This window comes from Bombina bombina, chromosome 9 (genome assembly GCF_027579735.1).
Source record: "Bombina bombina isolate aBomBom1 chromosome 9, aBomBom1.pri, whole genome shotgun sequence".
Classification (NCBI taxonomy): domain Eukaryota; kingdom Metazoa; phylum Chordata; class Amphibia; order Anura; family Bombinatoridae; genus Bombina; species Bombina bombina.
In genome coordinates, this window is record NC_069507.1 from 66536811 (window position 1) to 66548577 (window position 11767).

Genomic DNA, 11767 nt, shown 5'->3' on the forward strand with positions numbered 1-11767 from the left:
GCAACTAATTTTGTTAACGGGTAAATCATTTTCACAAAATCAGGAAATTGAATTTGTAATCTTAATTTAAAAAAGTATATTAGTGTATAATCAATATATCTTAAAGGGACACTCAAGTCAAAATGAAACTTTCATGATTCATATAGAGCATGCAATTTTAAACAACTTTTCAATTTACTTCAATTAACAAAATGTGCACAGTCTTTTTATATTTACACTTTTTGAGTCATCAGCTCCTACTGAGCGTGTGTAAGAATTCACAGAATATACATACATGCATTTGTGATTGGCTGATGGCTGTCACATGGTACAGGGGGAGTGGAAATAGACATACCTTTGAAATTTGTCAGAAACAAAATCTAATACTCATTTAAAGTTCAGACTAAGAGGCCTATTTATCAAATGTCTGTCTGACCTGATCGACAGTGCGGATCAGGTCTGACAGACAACGCTGAATGCGGAGAGCAATACGCTCTCCGTATTCAGCATTGCACCAGCAGCTCTTGTGAGCTGCTGGTGCAACGCCGCCCCCTGCAGACTCGCGGCCAATCGGCCACCAGCAGGGGGGTGTCAATCAACTTGATCGTACTCGATCGGGTTGAATTGTGGCGATCTCTGTCCGCCTCATCAGAGCAGGTGGACAGGGTTATGGAGAAGCGGTCTTTAGACTCGCCAGAAACACGGGCCCTCAAGCTCCATTCGGAGCTTGATAAATGGGCCTCAAAGTTGTAGATTTAATTAAATGCGGGACGGACATGATCCGCTGTATCGGATCATGTCCGCCCGACATCACAAAATGCCGACAGCATTCGCGGCCTGTATTTAATATTGCACAAGCATTTCTGGTGAACCTCAGAGGTGGCGGATGAGCTAAGGAGCAGCGGTCTTATGACCGCTACAGCTAAATGCCGACACAAAGCATTTCTGGTGAAATGCTTGTGCAATGCCACCCCCTGCGCCGTCAATCATCCTGATCGAATCAGGATGATTTTCAGTACGACCACTGCTTCTTAACTTCCTTTGGCGGACCAGAAACGATGGGGCGTTGATGCAGCAGCCGCTGCTTAATAAATCGACCCCTAAGTGCTTTTGCATTGTCTTTTTATCATTCATTTGTTGATTATGCAAATCTACTGTATTTACTGGTCATTTAAGTAAAAACTAACTTATTTTCTCTTCCAAAATTGAACAATTAGGTTCTAAGCAAGAGGGAGTCTCCCTAGCACTAAGGAACATGATTGTGCTTTATAGCTATTAAAGTTTGTAATAAAATGTTGCTACATATTGAGGCATAACTATTTTTTCTGTACTGTAAGTTTCCCTTTAAAGTTGTTTTGCAATATTTCGAATGAAACAAATAGAGCAATTCTGCCTGCCAAGTAGTTACCCATTGCCAGCAGTGTACATATTGAACTTTATACAAGGCTTGCTGTGTTTATTCGCTGCTCTGGCAGCGTAAGTGGTACTGCATTTAAATGGATATTATACATGTGTACAGCTCCTACAGTGTTTAGATTGGAGTGGATATTCCAAGCTCTGCACTGCATTAATCATTTAAGGGATGGAGCTGGCACACTTAGTGCTCGTAGATGGTACTCAGAGCATGTTTCTAATGGGGGTTTAAAAGTCTATTCCACATGGGCACATGACAGAACCCATGGCAGAGTGCATGCAGCTGCAGGTTGGAACCAGGCAGTGTGCTGGTGATGTACACTTTGCTGAAAGTTTGAATAGCTGCTCGGGGAAAGCTGAAGTTCTTTTCACAGATTGGTAATTAAAAGCTGGGCGCCTTGATCTTGCTAGGAGATTTAGTGGGGCTCAGAGCAGCCTATGCCTGTATCCTGCACACAGTAACAGAGCTATGCCAGGAAAAAAGCAGCTCCCCACGGGCATTGCAAGATCACAGAGCAGATGTGTAGCAACCTCATTATAGTAGAAAGTGAGTGTGACACAAAGTAAACTCAGAGACACAAATCATATTAGATTCTTTGTGCCAACTTCCAGATGTGCTGTACAAAGAGGTTGCACTATAGTAAGCTTTTTCACAAATGTTTTGTTTGAGAAGACTGCAAATTTACCTGCTTATAATGTCTCATGACAGATGTCATTTTAAAGGGACACTAAACCCATTTTTTTTCTTTCATGATTCAGATAGAGCAGTAAATGTAACACACTTTCTAATTTACTCCTATTATCATTTTTTCTTTGTTCTCTTGCTATCAATATTTGAAAAAGCAGGAATATAAGGTTAGGAACCGGCCCATTATTGGTTCAGCACCTGGGTAGCGCTTGGTAATTGATGGCTACATTTAGCTGTCTCTTAAGCTCACATTTCTGCTTTTTCAAACAAAGATAGCAATAGAACAAAGAACATTTGGTAATAGGAGTAAATTAGAAGGTTGCTTAAAATTTCATGCTCTTTCTGAACCATGAAAGAACAAATTTGGCTTTAGTATCCCTTTAATAGAAAATAATGTAATTCTTTTTTTTGAGTGGATATAAGGGAGGTTTGGTGTTCAGTGGATTACAGTCTTGTGGTAGGCATAATGTGGGCAGATATCCTGTGTATGCTAATGCTGTGATCTCTCTGCCCATGACATCCAAGTGCAGTAATACAGTGACCAAAGATCTTGCTCTAAGTTCAGGCTAGGATTGGAAGTTGTGGATTGGTGTAAGGGCTATGATTAGGGTGGCATTTGTGGACACGTTTAGGCAATAGGGTTAGGGATTTTGGTTAACAGATCTCTCTGGTAGCTTTGTCCCACTGTTCCTCCAGCCACTCTCCTTTCTCTATAATTGCCCTGGTATAACCACCCGCTCATACCCCTGCAACACCTAATCTATGCCAATTACTTACCCAACCCAAAACCACTCTGACACTGCACCCAGCCTTTGTATCCTATATACTAGCTGTGAAATTGTGGTAGGGCTAGAGTTAACCCTTTGTATGCCAGAAAGACTGCAATGTAATGCATCACAATCATTTAGGCATCTAAGCATTTAATTGAAATTTGCCTCCCCCTAACACCTATGACATTCCTGTACTGGTCACATTACTGCCTTTGCAATTCTGGTCATGTTAATATTGAGGCTGCAATATTTTTGGTGGTCACAGTATTGCCATCGGGACCATTATTCAAAAAAAAAAAAAAAAAGTGAGTTTAAGAGTTTGCAATAAGTAAAATATTGAAAACGGGGAACAGTTTCTGTATAAAGAAACTTAAAATAGAACAAAATAAGTCTGTTGCAGCGAATAGAAACAAGTTGTTTTCTGAATCAGTGTTACATTGAATAACAACAAAGTCACTTTGTATACAAAGTAAACAGGGGGCGCTATACTACACACAGAAAAGAAAAATCTCTGTATCTAATCCAGATAAATAATCAAAGTCACCGGGGCAGCTCCTCTTCTAAAGGTGCAGAAAAACCAACATGTATCTACAAGGCAAAAACAAAAGGGCGTCTCATGGTGTAGACTGTATGATTTATAAAACAGACAAAGGAATCCCAAATGGGTCAATCACAAGCAGTGGTCAAGTCGAGCAGGAACGCATGGCAACAGAGTTCCTACACTATTTTTGCAGGTGGAACTAAGTTCCCCCTGGTAAAAGAACAGAAATGCTTCAGTTTCTGTTGGTGGGAGGAGCGGTAGCATAGCCTGGTTAGAGGGATAGTAAGATCCTCTAGTAATGGGCAGTAACATTTCCTACAATACACTAAATGCAAGCCTGTCAGCGGTCCTGTCCTGCTGTGGGTTCAACCCGCACTGTGTGGAACACATGATGGTGCTTACATTTCTGTGTCTCTTGCTTGGTGTTATTTATCTCCCCTCAGCAGAAATAGGACTATTGCTCCATAAGTGGGTGAGACTCTGTGACAGAGGAGGAGTCTGAGGCCCAAAGGCAACTTTTCAACCCTTCATTGGATTTAATTTGCTTTCATTTACCAAAGTGTATAAATTATATACATATAAATACAGTGTGTGAGTGTGTGTTTGTGTATATCTATAAAACAATATTAATTGTGAGGGGAGTGGAAGTCTTGGTGAGTTCCCACACTTTTTTTTGTAGGACTTGACCCCTGCTGACAAGTGAGATTGCACTATATAAATGGATGGTGCACATAGGCAGCCTGGATGTCGCAGACACCATCTGGCTGATGTTCAATATGCTGTTTGTTTTATAAATACCTGAGTGTGCATGTGTGCTTTTTGTGTAGGATGTTTTGGTTCTTGGGAGGGATCAAGCTCAAAATTTTGTACTGAGGTCCAGTGGTATCTTATGTTGTTCATATGCACCAATTAAAGGGATATAAAACACAAAGAAGTTTGTGTTACAAGAATGAAGTCTTGCAATGAGTTAAAATACTAAGGGCTAGATAACAAGTGGAGTGCTAAATTAACGCGCTCTCGCAAATGGAAAAATTTGCCCGTTTGCGCGCGTCCGATAATTTACCAGCCATTACAAGTGGCTCCTTATTGCTACTACAAGCTCGATCCAATCTCTGATTAATTTTCTAAAACTGCTCCAAATGCCTTTAAATTAGGGGGCATTATAGTTTTTTATATTAAAAAAAAAACCTAGCATGTTTTTAAAAAAAAAAAAAAAAAAAAAAAAAAACGGCACTAGGCAGTTTTTCGGGCTTTAAAGTTGCTGGGAGTGGGGTGTTAGAAAAAAATAACGGCACTGAAAAGTGCCTTTATATTGCGGTCTATGAGAACTGTGTGTGCTCTGTATATATATATATATGCATACAAAGAGAGAAGCGCTCTACCAGGAACGAACAACAGCTCAGTGGCTTGTTCTATGGCGATTTACCACCCGGAAGCAGCCTCTTTTAGACCAGTGTGCTTTTCACAGAAGAAAACTTTCCTGAAGTATAACAGTCTGATCCCGCCAAGTAAGGTCAGTCCAGCCCCGAAATACCAGGCAATTCTCCTCTGAACAAGGAACATGACAACCCCAGACGATCGTTTCGGCCTTCTATGGGCCTCGTCAGTGAGGTGCAGCCACATTCCTCTTAGCACACTGGGCAAGTAGTCCAGAACGTCTGTTAATATGTGTTTATACACATATTAACACATAAATATATATGGATATAATCATATACAAATATTTACTAACTGCTGCCCATTGCTGCGCTGCACTGCACAATGTTCTGTTGCTATCTATGACGTCATCAGAATGAGGCTCCCATAGGAGCCCATGAAAGTGCACTCTTGTGAACGCAATGTTTCCTAGCGTGCGCTGGTATTACATAGTGGAGCGCTAATATCGCTAGCATGCAAGCGATATTTAGCGCTCCACTTTAAACTGGTTCTAACTGGGTGTGAAAAATTGTACATAAGTTAACACCTTGTTTGCTGCAGTTGTTTTTTCAATAGCCAAACTCCCCTCACGATGTACCTTATTTAAAGGAGCAAATACAGACTGGTTATCACCTCTTCTGTGACCAATTAGGAACAGACATTTAACAATGTTAGGTTTCTTAAAGTCTGCTGTGTGCACATCCCATCCTCAGAAATTACAGAAAAAGGGGGAAAATAAATAATGAAAGTATTTATATAAGTTTTTTTTTACTATGCATAATTAAACATTTTACATTACATTATCAGAGTGCTTCATGTCCCTTGAGATGTAGAAATGATCTGCCTGTCGTAAGGAGAGTTGTGAGATTCAACCAGGTACAACCCCATTTAAAAAGAATAGTATCATTCCAGGCTAGAGGAACTTTTCCTAATGAGTGACAAATAAAGTTGACAGCATGTGACAGGATGTAGGTTCATGATGTGATATCTGTGGGACACAGTTCTTTCACAGCAGCCTGTGCTGTGACACACGGCCTGAGTACCGCTATCCTCCAGGTGCACTTTATGTCTCCTTCGTCTGTGCTGGCAAACTGTTAATCAGTCAGTGACAGCATAAATAAAATTAAAGGGTTTAATTAAAAACTAATGAACGAGCAAGCCGAGAGTCCTGGCTTCTTCTGGAGCCGGCGCACAGGCCCCAAGTAATTAAACTGTCACAGAGAATGAGATGTGCAAGCCAAGTTGTAGAATCACAGAGGCTCAGGGCTCAAAATGCAGCCCAACCTACACACCAGATCAGCAAAGTATGTGATCTCTGGCTGCTGAGCTTGCAAAATGCTTTTCTGTCCTGTCCCTTTGACAACTTTAAAACTGCACATGGGACCAACCATTTGCAGGGAAGAAAAGGTGTCCTGGCTGCTCCTATATCTTTTTTTAAAAGCATAGGCTTGGCCAATTTAAATTCCCTTAGGCTTGGTGAGACCTGACCTACACATTTTAAAATAATATTTTAATAGTGTGCACACATTTTTTCAACTGATCGTTTAAAAAAAATAATACATAAAAAATAAATATTTTTTTATGTTTTGTACAACGTTATTTCTCATGTAACAACAAACAAGGCAGATACAAATAGCAAATATAGGTATTTTTAGATAGGAGTTTGCAGCTTGTAAAATGATTGAGTCACCAGAAGTATGAGACAAATGTTCAGACCTTAAGGCCATTGTTAAATTCATTAATCAGATGTGAACTGGATGCTGATCTCTGTTTATTTATTTACAGGAAGAGACTTTACACAATTTGATCTTTGATTTCCCTTGTATTGTTGGAAATTAGTTATCTTTAATTTGATATGGAGAAGAGTATACAAATAAGGTGTCATACTAAGGGGTAGATTTACCAAGCATCGGATGCTGCAATCTACCCCCGGTGTTTCCAGATCACTGGAAACAAGAGTTAAGAAGCAGCGGTCGTGAGAGGTGGCGTATCGTAATCATCCCAATCTTACTATTGTCTCCAGTTCCAATGCTATTCTATAGAACCTACAATTTGCCTAAAGGGACACAGTCAAATATAAACTTCCATGATTCACATAGACAGAGCATGCAGTTTTAGGAGACTTTCTAATTGATTTCCATGATCAAATTGTGCACAGTCTTTTTATATGCACACTTTCTGAGGCACCAGCTCCAACTGAGTATGTGCAAGAGATTACAATGGCTGATGGCTGTCACATGATATACGAGGCTAGAAAATTATAGTTCATTTTGAAATTTGTCCGAAATAAATCTACTGCTATGACATTGTATTTTTATTATACGTGTTGATTATAAAACCCTACTGTATTTAAAGGGATATTAAACTGCTGGGAACAACTACATCAACATGAATATGACTCACCTGCCGCAATCTTTAAAGCAAGTGTGGCTGCATTGCTCTATATTATTCCTGAGATATTTTTTTCATATTTGTTATGTAACTTTTAAACTGTGAAAAAACTGCTAATATGTAACTTTTCTGCTTTCTGTTGTCCAAGTTAAAGGGACATTCAACACTTAGTGTAACAGGTTTTTATATAGTAAATTAAGAAACGGAGGTCCGCCTACACTATACCCCTCCTCCCTTGCTGCCTTGCTTCTGTCCTAATCAGCAGCGCTAACTACTCTAATACCCGGTCAATATGGATGCCGAACTCCCCCCACTATTACGTAGCTAGTGGGGGGAGTTCGGCATCCATATTGACCGGGTATTAGAGTAGTTAGCGCCGCTGATTAGGACAGAAGCAAGGCAGCAAGGGAGGAGGGGTATAGTGTAGGCGGACCTCCGTTTCTTAATTTACTATATAAAAACCTGTTACACTAAGTGTTGAATGTCCCTTTAAACCCACATTTTTTTTTCTTTCATAATTCAGATAGAACATGTGATTTTAAACAACTTTCTAAATTACTGGTATTAAAAAATTGTCTTCGTTCTCTTGGTATCTTTAGTTGAAAAGGAGGGATGAATGCTTAGGAGCCAGATCAATTCTGGAGCACTATATAGCAGCAGTTTTGCAAGAATGTTATTCAGTTGCAAGAGAACTAGAGGGCAGCAATATTTCCTGCCGTGTAGTGCTGCAGACGCCTACCTAGGTCTTTCTTCAACACAGAATATCACGGGAACAAAGCAAATTTGATAATAAAAATAAATTGGAAACTTTTTTTTTTTGTTTTTAAATCGTGTTCTCTCTCCGAATCACAAAAGAACATATTTGGGTTTCATATCCCTTTAATGAAAAGTGCAATATAAAGCTGTCAGAAAGCCAGTAGCCTCACTGGCTCGCTGCTTCTGTCACAGGATGCAACACTATCAGCTAGATTACGAGTTTTGAGCAGTATAGGGAAATTAACGAACACAACAAAAGTGGCGTTATTTAATTCCCTATAGCGCTGCCATTACAAGTTTTGTAAAACCCGACTTGCGCTTGCGGTATGGAGATTTTAAGCTCCATACCACACCCAAAACGAGCGCTGTGTTTGACGTGCTCGTGCACGCTTTCCCCATAGACATCAATGGGGAGAGCCGGCAAAAAAAAGTCTAACACCTGCGATCGCGGAAACAAAAGCTCCGTTACAAAGCCCCATTGATGTCTATGGGGAAAATAAAAATACTGTTTAAACCTAACACCCTAACATAAACCCCGAGTCTTAACACCCCTAATCTGCTGCCCCTGACATCGCCGACACCTATCTACAGTTAATAACCCCTAACTGGTCGCTCCAGATATCGCTGCCACCAAAACAAAATTATTAACCCCTAATCTGCCGCTCCCGATATCGCCGCCACTATACTAACGTTATTAACCCCTATTCTGCCAAACCCCAACATCACCGCAACTATATTAACATTATTAACCCCTATTCCGCCGCTCCCCAACATCGCTGCAACTAAATAAAGTTATTAACCCCTAAACCTCTGGCCTCCCACATCACTACCACTAAATAAACGTATTAACCCCTAAACCGCCAGCCCCCCACATACCAACAACCTAAATTAAACTATATTAACCCCTAAACCTAACCCTAACGTAACCCTAATCCTAACCCTAAACCTAACGCTAACCCTAACACCCCCTAACTTTAAAATAATGAAATTAGATCTAAATTAAAATTACAATTATTAACTAAATAATTCCTATTTAAAACTAAATACATACTTACCTGTGAAATAAAACCTAAGCTAGCTACAATATAGCTAATAGTTTTATTGTAGCTAGCTTAGGTTTTATTTTTATTTCACAGGTAAGTTTGTATTTACTTTAACTAGGTAGACTAGTTAGTAAATAGTTATTATCTATTTAATAACTACCTAGTTAAAATAAATACAAACTTACCTGTGAAATAAAACCTAACCTGCCTTACACTAAAACCTAACATTACAAAAAATAAAAAAAAAACTACCATTACAAAAAAAACAAATTAAATTATCAAAAAAAAATAAAGATTATTCCTATTCTAATACCCTTTAAAAAAAATAATAAAAAATAAAAATAAAAAAGCCTAATCTAGAATAAACTACCAAGGGCCCTTAAAAGGGCCTTTTGTAGGGCATTGCCCTGAGTTAAACAGCTCTTTTGCTAAAAAAATAATAATACAAACACCCCCTAACACTATACAAACCCCACCCCTCAAACTACCAAAGGCCCTTAAAAGAGCCTTTTGGGGGGCCCTTAAAAGGGCCTTTTGTAGGGCATTGCCCTAAGTTAAACAGCTCTTTTGCTAAAAAAAAAAACCACCCCCTAAAAATATACATTACACAAAATAACAAACAAATGATCAAAAATAAAAAAAATATTCCTATTCTAATACCCACTAAAAAAAAACACCCCAAAATAAAAAACCTAATCTAGAATAAACTACCAATGGCCCTTAAAGGGGCCTTTTTTAGGGCATTGCCCTAAAGATAGCAGCTCTTTTAGTGAATTTTTTTTTTACAAAGACCCACTAACATTACAAACCCCCACCCCCCCAAACCCAAAAAAAAAAAACTATCTAAAAACCTAAGCTACCCATTGCCCTGAAAAGGGCATTTGTATGGGCATTGCCCTTAAAAGGGCATTTAGCTCTTTTACTGCCCAGACCCACTTACAGTTTTTGAAGTCATGCTTGAACGATCTTCATCCCGGCGTTGAAGTCCTCATCCAGGCGGCGAGAAGTCTTCATCGAGGCGGCCGCTTCATTCTTCATCCCGGCGGTGAAGTCCTCATACAAGCAGCTAGAGGTTTTCATCCAGGCGGCCTCTTCAATCTTCATCCAGGCGGCATCTTCTATCTTGATCCCGGAGGCGCAGAGCAGGTCCATCCTGAAGACATCCGGCACAGAGCATCCTCTTCATACAGTCGCCGCCGTATACTAAAACTTCAATGCAAGGTACGCGATCCAAGATGGCGTCCCTTGCATTGTAATTGGCTGAAAAATTTGATTAAGCCAATAGAATGAGAGCTGCTTAAATCCTATTGGCTGATTTGAACAGCCAATAGGATTTAAGCAGCTCTTATTCTATTGGCTGATTCATCATCCAATAGAGGTAGAGCTGCTTAAATCCTATTGGCTGATTTGAACAGCCAATAGAATTTTAGCAGCTCTAATTCCTATTGGCTGATTCAAATTTTTCAGCCAATAGGAATGCAAGGGATGCTATCTTGGATCGCGTACCTTGCATTGAAGATTTAGTATACGGCGCAACCATATGAAGAGGATACTCTGCGCTGGATGTCTTCAGGATGGACCCGCTCCGCGTCGCCGGGATCAAGATAGAAGATGCCGCCTGGATGAAGATTGAAGAGGCCGCTTCGGATGAAGACTTCTCGCCGCTTGGATGAGGACTTCTCCGCCGGGATGAAGATTGAAGAGGCCGCCTGGATTAAGACTTCTCCCCCGGGATGAAGATCGTTCAAGCAGGACTTAAAAAACTGTAAGTGGATCGTCTTGGGGTTAGTGTTAGGTATTTTTAAGTTTTTTTTGCGTGGGTTTCATTTTTAGATTAGGGTTTAGGCAGTAAAAAAGCTAAATGCCCTTTTAAGGGCAATGCCAATCCAAATGCCCTTTTCAGGGCAATGGGTAGCTTAGGTTTTTTTAGATAGTTTTTTTATTTTGGGGGGTGGGGGGTTTGTATTTTTTTCAGGTAAAAGAGCTGTTTAACTTAGGGCAATGCCCTACAAAAGGCCCTTTTAAGGGCCATTGGTAGTTTATTTTAGATTAGGTTTTTTATTTTGGGGTGTTTTTTTTTATGAGTATTAGAATAGGAATTATTTTTATTGTTTTTGATAATTTGTTTGTTATTTTGTGTAATGTATTTTTTTTAGGGGGTGTTTGTTTTTCTTTTGTAGGAAAAGAGCTATTATCTTTAGAACAATGCCCTACAAAAGGCCCTTTTAAGGGCCCTTGGTAGTTTGGGGGGTGGGGGTTTGTATACTGTTAGGGGGTGTTTGTTTTTTTTGTAGCAAAATAGCAATGCCCTACAAAAGGCCCTTTTAAGGGCCCTTGGTAGTTAATTTTAGATTAGGCTTTTTTTTATTTTGGGGTATTTTTTTTTAAAGGGTATTAGAAAAGGAATAATTTTTTTTTGGATAATTTCGTTTTTTGTTTTTTTTTGTAATGGTAGGTTTTTTTTATTTTTTGTAATGGTAGGTTTTTTATTTTTTGTAATTTTAGGTTTTAGTGTAAGGTAGCTTAGGTTTTATTTGACAGGTAAGTTTGTATTTATTTTAACTAGGTAGTTAGTAAAAAAATAATAACTATTTACTAACTAGTCTACCTAGTTAAAAAAAATACAAACTTACCTGTGAAATAAAAATAAAACCTAAGCTAGCTACAATATAACTATTAGTTATATTGTAGCTAGCTTAGGTTTTATTTCACAGGTAAGTATGTATTTAGTTTTAACTAGGTATTATTTAGTTAATAATTTTAAGTTTAA